This window comes from Zingiber officinale, chromosome 6A (genome assembly GCF_018446385.1).
Source record: "Zingiber officinale cultivar Zhangliang chromosome 6A, Zo_v1.1, whole genome shotgun sequence".
Classification (NCBI taxonomy): Eukaryota; Viridiplantae; Streptophyta; class Magnoliopsida; order Zingiberales; family Zingiberaceae; genus Zingiber; species Zingiber officinale.
The window spans coordinates 146,723,008-146,735,036 of record NC_055997.1 but is presented as its reverse complement, the minus strand read 5'-3'; the positions used below and the strand labels follow the sequence as shown (position 1 = coordinate 146,735,036).

Genomic DNA, 12,029 nt, shown 5'->3' with positions numbered 1-12,029 from the left:
CATCAATATATTTAATAATTCTTCATTTCAAATAAATTAAAATTATTAAAAAGAAATAACTTCTAATTCCAAATATATTATACAATTAACATTAAAATAAATAAATATTTACATTATCCAAACAAATTTGACCAATAATCAAACTATAAAGACTAAATTTTCCTAGATATAAATGATTTGTAAATTTCATTTCTTGAATCATTTCCGAATCATCTCCTTAAGATTTTCTTTCCTCTGCCTACTTTCTGTAATAACAAATTTTTTCCCCCTTTCAATAATTTGTTCCTCCATCCTCGAGCTAATAGCATTCATGCCTTCAATTTCTTCTTTTTGCTCTCCCTGTCTTCGAATTTCATGAGCTAAATTGCTTCTCTTGTACAGATTAATGAACCAACCAATTTTGTTGAGAAAATCTAACAAATCAAAATATAAAACAAGTAAGCCTTACAATATCAGAATTTTTAATACAAAATAAATTAAAATTGTACAAAAGTCATAATCAGTATCAATTATCACACACTAATTAGTCCATAGTTGTCAATGCTAAAGAATTAACAAGGGAGTTTGGATTTTGGATTCTATGACTAAGATTTGAAATAGCAAAGCAAGTATAAAATCAAACCTAATGAATAAATACAATGAAAGAATTGAGAGCTAAGTCTAACCTAACTACAAAATACAAGTATATTATGCTTACTTGGAATTCAGCTGAGCTATTGTGAATTCTACACATAACAAAATAAAAGTTGCCCACTAAATTCCACTTAACCTGAAACAAAGAATTACCATAGTTAAGTAACAATCATTGAATTTTTCATATATAGTTAAGTAACAACTACAAAGCAAATTTGGGACTTGAAGCAAAGGTATAACTAACTTTGATTACTTGAGAACAATAGTTATTACGAACTATTCGATTACTTGAAGCTACATAACCAAATACCAATGGAGTCCTCCATGTCCAAAAAAATAATCTTCTATTATTCAACAATCCCATCCAAATCAAGAACTGAGTTTGATTGTTTCAATCAAGAATTAAGAAAACCAAAGAAGCTTCATATGCGGTCATGACATGAGGTACACATAGGATAGGTGAAAGTGCTTATCCAATAAAAAAATACGTCCTGATTGTTAGGCAATGATTACCCTACCATTTTTCAAGTAAAACAATCCTTCTAATGACACATTGATTGAATAACATCTTCTCTATATGAATTGAAAATGAAACTGCATTGGCCAATACTAAAGATAGCCACCACCCAAGGATGTACAGATGACCACCTATTACCACTCCCATCATTATCTTTGCAAACTCACTCAGAACTATACTTATGCTAATTCAGAGTATCTCTGTACATTTTTTCACATATTCAACTGTTTGGTAGAAGATTGGTTGAATATGTGCAATGGTGACTTTTTAAGAACTAGAATGCATTAGTCTCATTAGATGACATTTGTATTCATATCATCTCACAGCTATGTCAAGATGATTCTGTCAAAAAAAAAATCAATAGAATGCTTAAACAAAACTAACTTCTCCAGAAAAAATCCATAAGAGCAACTAAATTGTATAGCCAAAAGGGAAGCAAAGCTGAAAGCAAGAATGACGTTCTACGACATATAGCATACCCATAATCATTTTTACATTGACACCAAGATTCAATGCCCTACGAATTGTTTCTATGAATTGTTTTTACACTGTTATGTCTCAGGGGATCAAAAAGTGGCATGAGACCAATGAATTGCCATGGGCCTCCTGGACTCTCTTTTCTTCCATCTAAAATTTCTATATAGAATTACAATTAAAACCACGGAGCAAAGGTATATAAGTTGCAAAGTAATCCAATTTAGTGCACAACTACATAACAAATTTGGAACTTGAAGCAAAGATATAACTGACTTTGATCAAGGGTGTGAGAAATTTATATGCTGTGAATAATGATGAAAAGCCCCAAAGCATGTCTCAACTGCTCCATTCACCTTCCCATCGATATCAATTTTCCACAATGCTGTGAGATCCCGCTGCACCACAATATCATCATCCAAGAACACAAAAACAGTACACAAAAAATAATCAGTCTTACTTTCCATGGATTACTCTCACATCCAACAGGTCAATCCTATTGATACCAAACCTAGAAATCAATCAACCATATCCATGGATTACTCTCACATCCAACAGGTAGAGCAATTAAGAATGTGAAATCTTAGAAATTAGGAACACAACTTACCCAATTCCATTGCACTCCACTGTTAGTTTGTGATCGAAGCAACCCTACTGCTGGAAATCAGGGGTAATACTTACTGCTGCCCACACCATCACCCAAATCCAAGACATCTATCAACTAACCATATAATGAAATCCAAAATCAGTTCATAGGCTTACCCCAATTTAGTCTCCAATCACTGGTAGAAATCTTCATGTCGGACTAAGCAAGGAGATCAAACACTATCCCCAAAGGTAAGGGACTAACCAGAGTGGATCTGCTGGCGGGCACAATCAGAGACGACGTCTGCGCCCATGGGAACAGATCAGTCGCGAATGAATCCAGGCAATCGCTGGATCATGGGAACACGCACCCAATGTCACCGTGAGGGAGAGGCCGCGGATGGAAGATCGAGAACAAGGTACTGGATAGGCAGCGCTCAGGTGGCGCTCAGGTGGCGCTCAGGCGACACTCAGCAGCTTGGAACGATCCGCTGGACTCGATCCCAGTGATGGTAGCTAGGGCTCGAGATGGGAAAAGGAGTTAGAGATGGGAAGTGGCAACGAACAAGAACGGCGGCGTCGATGGCTGGTAGCTATAGGTGCCGGTATCTCACAGACAAGGTGCCACGACGACGGGTGAAGGTGAGATCGCGGTGGAAGAAACCTCTCCGTCGGCGATCTAGGGCAGAGACACAAGAGAGAGGAAGGGAGAAGAGGGCGTCGGTGGAGCACGCGGAAGGAAAGACTGCTGCCCGACGATGAGCTCGTGGAGATCGGCGTGGTGGTGTGGACCAACGCCGGCGATGAAGGGGTTGGAGGAGCAAAATCGGAGAAAGGAACGAAGGATCGGGGAAAAATGAGAAGGAATCGGGAAAAATCGATTAAATACGTAGGTTTAGTTTAATCAAACCCAAATAGTTATATGATAACATTATCAAAATTTATCATCATAAATAGTCTAAAATAATATTTTAATATTTAAAATAATCTTTTTGATATATATCATTAAAAATTATTTATAATGACATTTAAAATTAAATGTCATAAAGAAATTGCCATAGTAGATGATATTTCTAGTAGTGAAATTCTGTTAAGATTATTCCCCAATTAAATTTTACTATTTAATTATTATTTTTTTTATTACCATAATTTACAATAAAAGTGCACAATTATTAATAAAAATCAATAAAAATAACAATAATTCAGGGACTGTAGGGTGGACGACCTCACAGTCGCATGAGGGGGCTAATTGAAAAGGTCACGAATCTTGCGACCTTGAGAAGCAACTGTAGATAACCTCAAGTGGTTGCGACCGACCTCACAACTACAATCGACCTCGTAGTTACGAACGACCTTGCAGTAGTATGAGATGGCCACCAAGCATGAGAAAAAAAAAATCAAAGGCGTGGGAAAAAGAATTCGTACCTGCTTTGATAAAGCCAAAGCCAAATTAGGACAAGGAGAAAGGGTTAGAAAATCTAATTCATATCTATTTTTGTTTATAAAAAGTTATATGTAATTTCATATTAAATTTGGTTTAAATTCTTTCTTAAAGTTTTTTCATATATTATATTATATTTCGTGCATCTTATTTATATAAATATAAAATAGATTTATTTTCGTTTAAAATTTTCATTAAATATTTAAACAGTCACAAATTCCGTTTATAATCCATATTTATTTTTAAAATAAAATTTATACATAGTTTCGTATCAAAATTTGTTTTAAATTTCTTTTCAAATATTATATTTCATTAAAGTTAAACAAATTAATTATTATATAATAAATCTGTATCTGATTTATATAAATTTGAAATAGATTTTATTTTCATTTTAACTTTTAATTAATTTATAAACTAAATTTGTCACAGAAATTATACCGTCTCAAATTTTATAATTCATATTTATTTTTGTTTATAAAAATTTATATGTAATTTCGTTTTACATTTGTTTTAGATTCAGTCTTATTTTTTAAAAATATATATATAATTTACTAAAATGAAATGGATTAATAATTCCGTATAAAATCTATCTCTGATTTATATAAATCTGAAATAGATTTTATTTCCGTTTTAACTTTTAATTAATTTATAAACAAAATTTGTCACAGAAATTATACAGTCTCAAATTCTGTTTATAATTCATATTTATTTTTGTTTATAAAAATTTATATGTAATTTTGTTTCAAATTTGTTTTAAATTTTGTCTTAATTTTTTTAAAAATATATATTATTTACTAAAATGAAACGGATTAATAATTCCGTATTAAATCTGTCTCTGATTTATATAAATCTAAAACAGATTTTATTTTCGTTTTAAAAATCCGTTTCTGAAGCCCTGTTTTTTTGTAGTGGGAATGGATCCCAACGTTGGCTCTCCGACGCTCAAATCAATCACCAGAATAGTAGAAGATATCAGAGCAATAGTAAGTACAAGCATGAATAGTGAATAACACGTACCTCCGTCGATGCATGGACTCCACTTTATATAGGGTTACAGTGGACGACATGCACGCTCCTCAAGGCATGGGCACGTTCTCCATACTATCCTATGAAAGGACATGTCAGAAAAATATTTCTGACACCATATCTTAACAGGACATGCAAATTTCTGATAAGACAGTAGAATCTTCTATCGTACGATCCGTCTGTTGATCATGCCTTATTGTCAGCGGTATTACCTACCAAAGGGATATTAAGAGATACAGGAATGGTCCCACTGTTTGGTCGAGCGGGGTAGTTGCTCAGCTGGACTCCTCCGCTCAATCATCCTCTGCTACTTTTCCCCGCAGTGACTTGGTTCAGTATATTGTCTCCCGCTTGTCCGGACAACGAGCTCCGGTCGCCTTAGCGTTCCTCCGATTTGTAATGAGCGTCTGATGTTCTTGTCAGTGTTTCTGGCCAGATGGGTATTCTGCTCAGACAAGCTACCTGGTCAATCGGACAATTCATGCCCGATCAATAGTTGGCATCGCTTTTCGTTCTGCCGTCTTTGATGGGATCGTTGATCACCACTCATCATTATTGCCACCTTGTCTTTGACTTTTATGTCGACCGTTAATTTCACCTTTGATCCACGTTTGGTGGGATCCTTTTATCGCCGTATCATAGTCCATCTCCCAATGCTTCCAGAAAGGGATTGATGTCAAATAATGATATGCAATATATTTTTGCAAATCAGAATGCATGATTCTCCAGTTGGATTCGCGCCTGCTCGGTCGTCAAATTATTAGCAAGCCATGTCCTGATTGATCTTTGGTTGGAAAATTAGGTCAATCGTAAGAGCAGCAGTAGCATTCAGTAATGAGGGCAGTACATGTGCAATGCATTAATTAGTGTTTATGGCAGCGATTTGATCAAGCGCATGTGCAACATGGAGAAGTCTTCAGAAATGGGACCAGCAGGATGACTGATGTAGACGGGATTAAATACGGTGGGGCGAACAATTAAGATCGAGTTAAGGGAAATTGAGAAACGGATATCAATTATTGTTGATTCAAAGATAGTGTAACTAGCAATAATTAGTACGTGTTGGAACGACGAATCGAAATTATTGAGCTAGTCTAACTAGTGACCTAAATCATCTAGCAGTAAATGTGCACCTTCACGGCCACGTCAAGAATATTAACGTGTCAAAGATGATAGATCAATCAATTCATTCAGATAAAATCATTTTTCTTTCCAAGATTCTGTAAAAATTTAATTGAAATTTTTTTGGACAAAATTAAATTATGCAAATCGTCAAAAAAAAAAAAAAAAAAACGTATCTTTTGAAAAAAAAAATCAAAAGGAAACTCATAGTAATTACTCTATCAATATTGAAATATAAAAAAATTGACCATTTCACTATAATAAAAATTATTATATATAAGAACACTATTATATAAATATATTCTTTATTTATTTAATTAAAGTTATTTAAATTTTATTAAAATTATTTTAATGGTAAAAATCACATTAAAACGGTTATAATATTAATACAGCCTAGAATCAACCGATTAAAATTTATTAAAATTATTTTAAATGGACCAAAATCAGGTTAGAGTGGCAAAAGGTGACTACATCCACTCTAGCGCTCCCACTAATTTGTCTCAAGACTAACATAGAAAAAATAAATCACGGATGATTACTAGTTCTTGAAATAGTGATTAACGCATGAGGAAATCATTTACCTCGATTATACTAAATTCAAAATTCAAATCTTAAGTTAACAGTACTTCATGTGTTAACCAAATCGCCCCGAGAGGACAATAAAAATCACGTGAGAACCATTATAGTAACTCGTATTAACTTTATAATATCGTATAGTAGCAATTAGTTACACATTATAACCGTTAGTTTGTAACCGTTAGTTAGTTGCAACTGAAAGTAAAAGTATTTTTAAGATAAATAATATAATTGGGTAGCTCGAGTCCTCTTTGATCAAATTCTCCAGTTGGATCCATCGTTATTGTACCAATTCTAAATTTCCAGCAGTGAGCGATAAACTTCTCGGCTAGCTGAAGAACAAGTTACTGGTTCTGATGTTGCACAGTGAAGATGAAGCACAATAGATGTTGCTTTGCTCAGTCGGACACATGTACTCGTCGGTGTCAATGATTGATGTGGCCGAATTCTACACATACTATGTATTTCATATGGTCAAAAGTCATATTGAATTGTTAATCAAAGTTAAAATAAGATAGATATAACTTATAGAGGATCAGACTCCGCCTGATGGAGATTCAGATCTAGTTGAGTTCACTCAACACACTCCTCTCAAAGGTCCATAGTTGGATCAAGAATGGATCCTGACTCCGGCCACATCTCAACCCAAGCTACCAACATCATGTATATCTCAGTTTCAGCCACCTACATCCTCTCTTATCTTAATCTCAGATCCTGACATTGGTCATGTCTCGGCCCAAGCTGTCAACATGGCCTATATTTCGACTTTCTCCGCTAACATCCTCCCCTCTCAGTCTTAGATATCAATACCATCATCCAATTCTCAGCCTAGACCGTTGACACCTCCCCTCTCAGTCTCATATCCCGATCGACATTATCATCCAGGTAGCAGCCCAGGTCACTGACACCTCCCCTCTCAGTCTAAGATTTCAACACCATCATCCAAGTTTCGACCTACGCCACCAACACCTCCCCTCTCAATCCCATATCCCAACCTAGGACGTTAATACATCTTATCGCCATAGCACATGTGGTATGAATCATATGCCACAATGTTATTCTCTTTACCAAAAAAAAGTGCATGTTTTTGATAAAAATTTAACATCGTATAAATTTCAATTTAGACATACTTAATGTATAATCTTGAATTCAACATATGAAATGTCCTCTCGGTACGGTTTAGTGGCTAGCACATGAGGTGTTGCCATTCTGAATTCAACATATAAATTTCAATCTAGCTCTAAGAAAAAAAAATGATAAACCCAGTTAGCCTCATTGACTAGCCCTGCGGATGACCAGCCTGGGCCCACATAATTTTTCCATCGACCACCATGGTAAATCGGAAAGCTCACGTGGAGGGCAGCCCAGAAGCCCAACATCCTTTGGTTGCACGCCCCATTTGAAGTAAAAATTTGTGCAAATATGCCATAACTAGGGATCGAACTGCAAGTGCCTGGGTGATAACCTGAATATCCTACTGCGACACCATATCCCTGATGACTCAATCTAGCTCTAAGCAGATTTGACAAATGATAGGTTTATTTACTCCGATCATTATATAAATGATCTCATCTTGACAGAATTATCAAGGTGACCATAACTTATGGATATATCTCTATTCACAACTACATAAGTTGTTTCATAAGTAACGATCTTACCTTTATTTATACTTAACAAACAAAGATGATTATCCATGTGAGTGGAACAATCTTAATCTGCCAACATGCTAATCGAGACTTTATTCAAATATAACAAAGATATATATACTGAATAGATCATGACATTTTTATATATCTAAATGTCTTTACAATATATTACATTCTTTGAAGTTCCAAAAACTTCACATGTCCTTGAAATGACTCTTTAGTTAATGACTTAGTAAAATGATCTGCAAACATATTACGTATAGGGATATACTCAAGAACTATATTTTTCTTGTCAATAATATCCCTTACAAAATTATACTTAATTTCTATATGCTTTTCTTTGCTGTGATATTTGGGATTTTCAGAAAAAAGCTATAGACTATCATAGTACACTATAATAGGACTCCCACTATCCTCAGCAATCTTTAGATGTTTCAGGAACCTTTTCAACTATACAACCCCTGCACAAGCCACATACTCAACTTTCATTATCGACAGAGCTACACAAACCTATTTTTTGTTGTTCCATGAGATGACGCCACCATTCAGTAAGAAGGTATAATCTGATGTAGATTTTCTGTCATCAAGGTCTCTTGCCCTATTTGTATCTGTGTAGCCACTCCGACTCATATTTGATTCTTGAAACAAAAATAATAATCCACTGCCCCTTTTGAGATATCTAAATATCCTCTTCACTACTTTCCAGTATTTTGATTCTAGCTTTAACTAGAAATGACTAACTAAGCTAACAATATAGCTTATATCAGGACGACTACACAACATAGTGTATATTAAACTACCAACAACACTCATATATGATTTTTTTTCTTTATTTTGGCTAGTTCTTCAGGAGTTATGGGATATATACTTTTGCTTATAATAGTACATCTCACTACAAGTGTTTGTTCAATATTGTAATTTGACATATTGAAGTGTTTTAGCATCTTAGTAATATAAGCCTCTTGAGACAAATCCAAAAGTTTTTACATTCGATATCTAATGATCTTCACTCCTAAGATGTACTCAGATTCTCTCATATCTATTATGTCAAATTATGATAAAAGCCACAATTTGATTTCTATCATGCACTTTATGTCACTTCCTTATCATATCATCAATATATAATGATAAGATGATAAACTTTCCTTTTTTCTTTCTTAGGTAAACACAATGATCCTCATTAATCATTTCAAAACTATAAGAAAAAATAACTTCATTAAATCTTATGTTCCATTATCTTGATGCTTGCTTTAACCCATATATAGACTTCTTAAGTCTACATACTCTATTTTGCTTTTGAAAAGGACCCCCTTTGCCTGATCGGTGGTTGCACCAATTCAGAGCGGCACCTACTTCTGATACCACTTGTTGGATCGTGACGCACGTGAGAGGGTGGGTGAATCACGTGGTTTTTAAAAACTTGTTTTCTTTTAAAAATTAAAAGCAAAGTATGTAGCAGAAAATAAAAATGAGAAAACAAAAAACCAAGACACAAGAAAATACAGGCGGTTTTTACTTAGTTCGGAGCCTTCGGCGACTCTTACTCCAAGGCTTAGGTCCCGTAGACCTATCGATGGGCAGTCCACTAAAAACTTATTCCGGTACCCCCGAAAAAGAAAATCGAGTACAAAAAGGTTAGGTCAAGTGCGACACACTGTACTTGCCCTTTTATAATAATTAAGTACAAAGACTAAGTTACCAACACTCTTATGGATTGAAATGAGAGCTCTTCTTGTGTTGATGTCTATCTGCCAAGCGTGACCAGAACTCCTTGGATCAGTCGTCGGGCTCAGCAACTTCGTAGTAGAGTCGTAGTAGCAATCGGGAGCTGTCAGAAGCTTGAATAAACGTGCAGTAGCTCGTATGTTGTTGTTGTTACAATGCCTTCTTGAAACTGCCTTATAAAAGGCTTGGAAGGCGCCTTCCATAAGCATAGAAGATGCCTCCAATGAGACAAAATCAATCTAAAGTGATCAGTGCTTATCCAAGACTTCGGCTAAATTTCATCCAGTAGAAGGCGCTTTCTATAGCCATGGAAGGTGCCTTCTATGAATAGTACCGAGGTGTCTTCCATAGCCATGGAAGGCGTCTTCGGGTACTGTTCACCCGAAGACAACTTTGCTTGCTTTATTGCCCTGCAACAAATGTGTTAGTCTAAAATACCCTGCAAGACAAGTGTTAGTACAATATAAAAAATAGAGTAATTAGTTCATGTCCTCCCAGGGCCAAGAACTAGTCAAGGTCTCAACTTAGGGATCCCAAATGAACCTAAACTGGACCGACGCTTATTGTCCCTCAACTGGGATGGGCCCTCACAGTCACTTCCCTCCAGTGACTTACCTTTACTTACCTTTTGCCAGACATCCGGTGAGTCCGTCGATCAGTCTGCACTTCGTGCCAGCTATCCAGTCAGTCCATCGATCTAGCTGAACTTTCCTGCAACATTGAGTTAGCACAATAGATAAAATGGTAAGGTAAAACAGTGTTAACAGAATTCAAGTATAACCTAGGGTTATCTCCGCCTAAGATTTGCCTAGCTTCACTCACTAGGACTTCCATTACCTGGCTTTACTCACCGGGACTTCATCCACCTAGCTTCACTCGCTAGGGTCCGTCTTCACTTACCACGACTTCCTCCACCTAGCTTCACTCGTTAGGGCCCGACTTCACTCACCAAGACTTCCACCACCTAGATTCACTCACTAGGGTCCGACTTCACTCACCAGGACTTCAACCACCTAACTTCACTCACTAGGGTCTGACTTCACTCACCAAGACTTCCACTTTGCCTAACCTCCAGTTAGAACTTATCCTTGCTAGTTATTTAGTCCTTACTAGACTACTCTCTTCCAAACATCAAGTACTGTTTGGATTAACCATTGATCAAACTAACCACACTTGGGTGCATTGTCAAAAATCAAAACCCTAGAGGTCAATTACACCAACAATTACTACTCATATTTTATTATGTTGTGCTAACTCTATTTTGCATGGAAAAATCTATTTTTGGTTGCCCAGGACTAACCTTTTCTGCAAGAAAAAGCTACTGAAGAAAGGGATCAGAGTGCCCGGAAGGTGTAAAGTACCGAAAAAAATGGTGAATAATGATAAAGGGAATTTTCCGTAATTTTTAAAAAAATTTCTGAAATTTTTCGGAGACCGTATGGTGTAGGTTACGGGAATCAATTATGGGTCCCGGGGAAAGCATGTTGAGGCTACCGCATTTTAACAAGGAAAAGTTGAATTTTTCTTTTTCTTTAATTCTTTTCCTCTCCCGTGTCATAACCGTTCCCCCTCTTTTCTTCTCCCTCACCCGTGCTTCCTCGCCGCCTCGCGCCACCCTTGCTCCACCACTTCACCGAGCGACGGTGCCAATCACCACCACAGTCGCCAGCCGAGCCCTAAATCAGGGAGATCAGGAACGTGTCGTTCCTCCTCAGCCCTAGCACCGACCCTTCTTCCCCTCTGCCCTAGATCCACCGTCGATGCCGAGCCCTGACGCCGGCCCTCTCCCTTCTTTCACGCGACATCGGCCTTAGGCCTTACTCCCGATCCCGCGACGCTGTGCTCTAATTCTCGATTCCAGCCTTCGCCGGTCTCACGCCTCAGCGCTGATTGTTGATCATCAGAGAGGACCAAGCCGTGCCCTAGTTGGATTCTTTCTCTCCGTGTGCCGACGGCCACAGTCCGATCTCTCTCTGGCAGCCACTGCTTTGCATTCCTCTGCCCTAGCGTCGTTGCCTCCATTACCCTAATCTCTGCTCCGTCTCCCCTGTGCCCTAGATCTCTCTCCGGGTTGTGGACAGAAGCAGAGCGGTCAGAGACCAGCATCTCGGTGACCACGACTTGCCGCCCGACGCCACTACCTCCCCCTCTTCATTCTTTCGGCAGCCGGATTCACTGCCACCAGCAGTAGATTTCTTGCTGCACTGCCATCACTGAAGGAGAGGGAGAGGTAAGGTCAGTAGGTACGCTTCCTAGTGGCGATTTGTGTATCTCATCTCTGTAT

The 12,029-nt window shown here is 37.1% G+C and overlaps 1 long non-coding RNA gene across 1 annotated transcript; it reads right to left on the bottom strand.

Moving 5' to 3' along the window:
- Positions 1-324: 324 nt before the first annotated feature.
- On the bottom strand, positions 325-3,103 carry LOC121998569. The gene is made up of 5 exons (XR_006116541.1): positions 2,475-3,103; positions 2,232-2,345; positions 1,901-2,135; positions 698-769; positions 325-413 (listed from the first exon to the last, which is right to left on the bottom strand). It is a non-coding gene; the product is annotated as an uncharacterized LOC121998569 (long non-coding RNA).
- Between the last annotated feature and the right edge of the window lie 8,926 nt (positions 3,104-12,029).